Source organism: Engraulis encrasicolus, chromosome 1 (genome assembly GCF_034702125.1).
Source record: "Engraulis encrasicolus isolate BLACKSEA-1 chromosome 1, IST_EnEncr_1.0, whole genome shotgun sequence".
Lineage (NCBI taxonomy): Eukaryota > Metazoa > Chordata > Actinopteri > Clupeiformes > Engraulidae > Engraulis > Engraulis encrasicolus.
The window spans coordinates 2,070,980-2,077,858 of NC_085857.1; positions in this window are offsets into that span (position 1 = coordinate 2,070,980).

A 6,879-nucleotide genomic window follows, 5' to 3' on the forward strand; every position below is an offset into this window, starting at 1 on the left:
ACACACACACACACACACACACAGCTGTCTTTCCACCAGAGTGAGTCATCTTATGTCTATTTATTACCATGAGAACATCATGACCCACATTCAACACAATAACAAAGACATGTGTGTTCTTCAAAGTGTTTTAAACCTAGTACACCACATGTAGCACCGAGCAAAGTATTTTAATGTTTATTTATTTTGCAGTGTGAATCTCAGATCACATTTTTTTCTGAGAGACTTGCAAAGTATCATTAAATTGTTTAATAATGCTGCTGAAGTGCATCATCTGGAACCAGTAAGTTTCTGAAATATTAATTTGTACAAAATAATTAATGGGGAAAAGACGTGTGAAATGTGTGTAAGTCATCATCAATAATGGATATGGAATTTCCCTCCATTAATTTAAAGAGGGACGTGTATTTATTGAAATGTCACACTTGACAGAACAAGTCTATGAATTCTAATTTCAGTCATAGCTGAGTCGAAGAGTGCCAACCTAGTAAGGGTGAAACACACTTTTCCCATCATAAATATAAATAGGACAAAGACTGTTCAACATTTGATTGATTATTAGTTGGCTTTCTATGAATTTTAATTTAAATCATATAGCTGAATTGAGGAGTGCCAACCTAATGGTGCAAGCATGCAATAAATAGGAAATAAAAATAGAATTGAAAAAAAAGTCGGTAACACTTTAGAATAACAGGTGCTTATAAATCATTTATAAAGTATTAGTAACACTTAGTTAATAAAGGACATTCACAAACTAAGTGTTACTAATAATTTATGAGTGATTTATAAGCGCTTGTTATTCTGAAGTGTTACCGGATTCTCAAACAGTTTCTGCCATTATCTGATCACAAAGAGGTATGTCTATTGATACATGTGCTCACTCATCAAGGACTGCCAGGACAAATCGCTTGAGTCGTGACATGCATTGAAGGTCTGTATGTTTTTAGCTCCTGTCTTTAACGATTGCTGTCTCTCGTTATCTCTTGTTATGGGCAGAAAAATATCCTGGATAAAAATCGATGCAGAGGAGAACCATGAGAAGGAGCAGGAGATGATAAACTCGGTGGGGCAGAATGACACAGCGCCACCCAAGGTCACGCTCAGCGACCTTCCCACGCAGAAGGAGATGATGGAGAAGGATCTGGAGTGCAGAATAAAATGTCTGTAAAGTGTTCTCTCTCTCTCTCTCTCTCTCTCTCTCTCTCTCTCTCTCTCTCTCTCTCTCTGTGTGTTTGCTTGTTCATGGATTTTAGGCAGTAGAGTGGGACAGGTAGTTATTGGTCTGTATATCTCCATAATTTCCACTATTCGTAATAGGCAACACTACATAGCTGTTGACATTTGTGTATTCCATCCTGATGGTATCACCCTCTAGTTGCACCTACTGTACTGTCTCCACTTGTCACGAATAAATAAATATATAAATATGTCAACATAATGGTAGACCTCATCCAGACTCACTGTTACACAGCCATTATCATGCTTGTCATAACACCACGATACAGACCAGGACTGCTGAGTCAAACCTAAGCACAGAGCCTCTGGCGCTGGGTAGACAGACAACATGATAACGAGCTGCACTGAGCCGTTGTGACAAGTGAAATATGGAGGGTTGTCATGACAATTAACAGTCACATTAACCTCACATAGCAGCCATGATGCCTCTGAAATTATGTCACAACCCATTCGGCCATCAAACCGGTTATAAAACAACTGCCATTATACAGACCAGGACTGCTGAGTCAAACATGAGCACAGAGCCTCTGGCGCTGGATAGACAGAAGATATGATAACCAGCTGCACTGAGCTGTTGTGACAGGTGAAATATGGAGGGTTGTCATGACAATTAACTGTCACATTAACCTCACACAGCAGGAATGACACAACTGACGCAACATCACAACCCTTTTACTACGTTGTGGAGATAACGTTCAACGCATTGCCAAGAGCTTGTCTCTGACTGACAATCATGTGGATTTCAGATTATAAGAGTAAAGGTTTTTTTTGTAACAGTTGACACAGCTGGAAACATAACCCGTGAGTAGAATCATTTTAAGATGAACATTTGATGCAGCTGATGTTTAAGCTTGGATTTTGTATATAGGCTTATGTATTTTCAGATTTTAAAAGTTCAGATCTCTTCCAGTGTGTTTTAATACAATTGCACTCAAGTTGGTAACTCATAGACCAGATACTGTAATGCTGATGTATTATAGATTTATTTTTCATCATTTCATGTTTTCAGGCAGTATGGTGAACACCTGTAAGAACACAAGAGAAATTCAAAACTGCACAAGTGTGTAAGAAACATGAGAAGAACCAGAGACGGAAGAAGAAGAAGAAGAAGAAGAAGAAGAAGAAGAAGAAGAAGAAGAAGAAGAAGAAGAAGAAGAAGAAGAATGGAGGTGGAGGGGGAGGGTGAAGGCCCCTTTTGATTGCCTTGTGGCCTAGCACTTAAAATGTTGGCTGTTTTTAAAGAAAGAGGAAAAGGAAAAGACATACACCATTATTGTTAACATTTTTCTAAGGTACTCTTTTTTACATATATGCATGAATGTGTCATTTGCAAAGACTCAAAGATAATATAGTACGTAAAATGATAAGAACACTTAAATGAACCTCTTTTCGAGGATTTATGAGACACAATAAGTTTATCTTCCACACACCGCGCTCTTCTGTCTTGTAGGTGCGTCTCTGAAGTCATCTAGAAGTAGGAAATGGATCGTATTCAATTTTCCTTCTTTCTTGTTGTTTTGTTTTTATGTTAACAGTCCCTGCAATATTAAAATAGAAAAAGAAAACAACAAGAAAGAAGAAAAATTGAGTGCGATCCATTTCCTACTGTGAGACACCATAAGTGGAATGAGAGGGAGCTCAATGGATTTGTTGTTGTGTACAGGTGACCATGTATTAGGGCAGTCATGGGTGAGCGGTTAGGGCGTCAGACTTGCATCCCAGAGGGTGGCCGGTTCGACTCCCGACCCGCCAGGTTGGTGGGGAGAATAATCAACCAGTGCTCTCCCCCATCCTCCTCCATGACTGAGGTACCCTGAGCATGGTACCGTCCCACCGCACTGCTCCCCATGGGGCGCCACTGAGGGCTGCCCCCTTGCACGGGTGAGGCATAAATGCAATTTCGTTGTGTGCAGTGTGCAGTGTTCACTTGTGTTCACTTGTGTGCTGTGAAGTGCTGTGTCACAATGACAATGGGAGTTGGAGTTTCCTTTAAAAAAAAAAAAAAAAAAAAAAATGTATCTCTCTTGGTCCTTTGGAGCTCACAGGTTGTGGATCTCTAGATTCAAGATTCAAGATTCCTTTGGATCACATTACATTACATTACATTACATTACATTACATTTCTCTTAGCTGACGCTTTCAATTTATTCAAAGCGACTTACAGTTTTTTTTTCAGGGTATTGGTTACAGTCCCTGGAGCAATGTGGGGTTAGATGCCTTGCTCAAGGGCACTTCAGCCATGGATGGAGATGTAGGAGATGTATGGAGATGTAGAGATCAGGGTTTCGAACCTGCAACCCCTAGATTGAAAGACCAACTCTCTAACCACTAGGCCACGGCTGCTCACAGGCTGTGTATCTCTATTATGTTGTAGTGTTTCCTCTCCTCAACATGAAAACTGTTCGCTCGTATGAAAACTGCAGTCATTGCGCTAATGTTTTCGTATAACTTCATTAAGTAAGGGGTGGATATGAAACTCGAGACAAGCTCATGAGACTGCATAGGAAACATAGGTTAACATACATCAATGACGTCATGGTTTACGTTGAAATTTCACGCGATCAACTTTTTTAGGTTGCTATTTTTACTTCGACCTCACCAGTGTAAGGGGGTCAAAGACGTCCAACATGACACTGTCCTTCAGTGCTAACAGATGCTTTTGCTTACTGTAACTTTGAAAAACATGACATTTCAAAACAATTTTCTGAAAAGTGAATGCATGAAAGCCAAGCCAAAAATTTTTTTTTTTTAAAAATCCTTTTTTTACATTTACAATAAGAAAAAGTATCCGTTGCACTGAAGGATATGTTGGACGTCTTTGACCCAAGGACACTCATGAGACTGGATTGACAAGATAGCTTTACGTGTATGACTCACTTCATGGTGTATGTTCAAAGTTTACACTATCAATTCTTTCACATTTTATTTTGATAGCTTTTATTACTTGACCTCTCTAGTAAGGTACAGGTATATTAATGCTTACCAATGATGTAATTATGCGTTTGGAAGCTTACTTTATCAAAGTGCTATACATGATTGTTTTTGTCAGTGCATTTGATGTATCGTGACATCCACTATGGGCCCGCCACTTATATGCATGAATGTGTGATGTGTCATTTGCAAAGACTCACCTTTTCAATCCATCTTTTCAAAATGCCTCAGGTACATAAATATTTACCACTCAAAACAAAGCATCATAATAAAGACATGGCTGGTACTTGTTTGTAGGAGGAAGGTAGGGATGTGGAGTGTGGGTGTTGGGGTGAGGACTCATTACCATATTAATCACAAAGGTCATGGAAAAAAGAGTTAATGTCAAATGAGTTATGCAAATGCCGGAGAACAAAAGGCCTGGTTGAACTTGTCTGCAGAGGCGATTCTAGGGTCAGGTGGGGCCCCAGGCAAAAATGCAAAAGAATGAACATTTGTACCAAAATCGCCACTACTGTTATAAAGTGGGAGCTGTCTTTCACTATCTAGGGGCTTGGGGGGCCCAAGCGGCTGCCTGCCTTGCCTGGTGGCAAGATGCACCTCTGCTTGTCTGGAGGATGAGTGTCATTCTGTGGGACACCAAAAGCCCTGGAAATCTGCTAGAGTACATACAGTAATTACTTGTGTTTGGATGGACCTTTATTGAACAGCTTGCTTATTTGTCAAGAGACCTGGAAGGGAGAGCCGACATTGCTGGAAAGATGTATTGTGAAACATAATGATGATGATGGTGATCATCTGTTATGCCTGCCATCAAGATAATATCATATCTCTCTGGAGTCAAGAGGGAAGTGTAACTCTAGAAACATGTATAGGTGAACTACTTTACTCAAACTTGGTTTTCAATTTAACTTTAAGCCATCTATCTACTGAATGTTCTGCTGGAGTTTGAGAGCTCTTGACAGTTGATAAAACAGCTAATAGCTTTAAAATCAGAGGGAGAAGAAGTGATCTTGATTTTGTCACATAAGGCCCTCGATATGCTTGCTGTAGGATACGCGTGTGCGTGTTAACATGCGTATTTCATGTCAATTTAGCATGCGTTAGATACTGCAGTCAAGCCTGTGCGTTACGTGCGATATCTTAAAACTCGCTGGGGGCGATCTGATCATACTTCCCTGTTTCACTTTGAAAAAGGAGCGTGCAAATGTAGGAGCAGTATTGTCTCCTTGCCTGGGGAGTCCTTCTTTTTGTTTTGTTTTCCTTACAGTCTGTGTTCCCAATTTCCAGATCGCAATGCTGCTCTGTCTCTCTGTCTCTGTCTCTCTCTTTCTCTCTCTCTTTCTCTCGCTCTCTGCCCCAAGGATGATACTGCCAGTATTTTGCTTGTTGGTCTATTGCTTTTAAAGCAATGCAGTCGTTGCTCGCGGTGGCGCGTGTCATTTACGGCTCGCAGCAAACTGAGGGCCTTTGCGTCTTAATTATGTTAATTGTTTTCTTTTCCCATTTTGTTCACTATTAGACTGCATTGTTGACTGGATTGTTTTATGGTAAGATGTATATCTGCTTGATTTTCAAGTGTTTAGTATTTCATTTTTGTATTTATTTGTATTGCTTGTGTTGCTTGTTTTGAGTAGCAGTTGAACAACTTGTGTCTGAATACCATATTATATAGGGGCGCCTTACAAAGAGAAAGCCTTTTTTTCACATGACCATATATTTTTGCCAACATCTCTCTGTCTTCATCAGTCATAAGAATCTGTCAATAACTGATTCTTTGTTTTGTATGATGGTAAAGTATTCCTTACATGATATTCTAGTATTTACTGAAATACCTCATGCATTTTGTTTTGAAACTATTTATGTGTTATTACAGAACATTGTATTTCTCTGAGCAATTTCTCTGTATATATTTACACGTACGTAAGTTTTTCTAATGTAAATATGATCAAAAGGACAGTAGACTCAGTCAGTTGCAATGTTGTGTTTTTTTAGGGGCATTATTTCAGTGTTGTCGGTATTAAGTTCTGTAAATAGATATTTTATATCATTCATAGTTCTTGGCTTGTTCATTGTTTGCTTTGGGAAATACGACTTTCTTTTTTTTAACTTATGAAGTTGTAATATTTTGAAAACTGTTCAGTAATATAAACTCCTCGCTCATATGTGTTATTAATCTCAATCCATTTAATTTAATTTCTACCATAATACAACAGCTAGTAACGGCCACACTATTGTTTACCCCCTCTTTTTCCCTTTTTGAGGCCCGTATCCAAGCCCAGTTTCTCACAGTCAGCCGAGCACCTTCTGTTTTTTTTGTTTTTGTATTTTATTCTTCTTCTGACTGAAAGACCGCACCAGGCCAAGACAACATTTCCTCCAAGACACTGTTTGGTGCCCATGTGCTCTCTCCACTGTTCAGCCAGCCCCGACTACCTCTATCTGGACCTAAGTGATGGAGAACAGAGGATAGATCAGATGGTAGTGATGGGCTAGGGCAGTGTTTCTCAAAGTGGGGTGTAAGCCCCCCTGGGGAGGCGCGGAGGCATGACAGGGGGGGGGGGGCGTGTGATATCTGATTTTTGCCCCCCCCCCCCCAAGGAAAGGATTTCCTGTCTCGCCAATAAGGCAATACGTTTTCAGCAGTATATACACAATTATAAACATTATATTATTATTGTCATATAGGAAATGAATACACATCTGCATTCC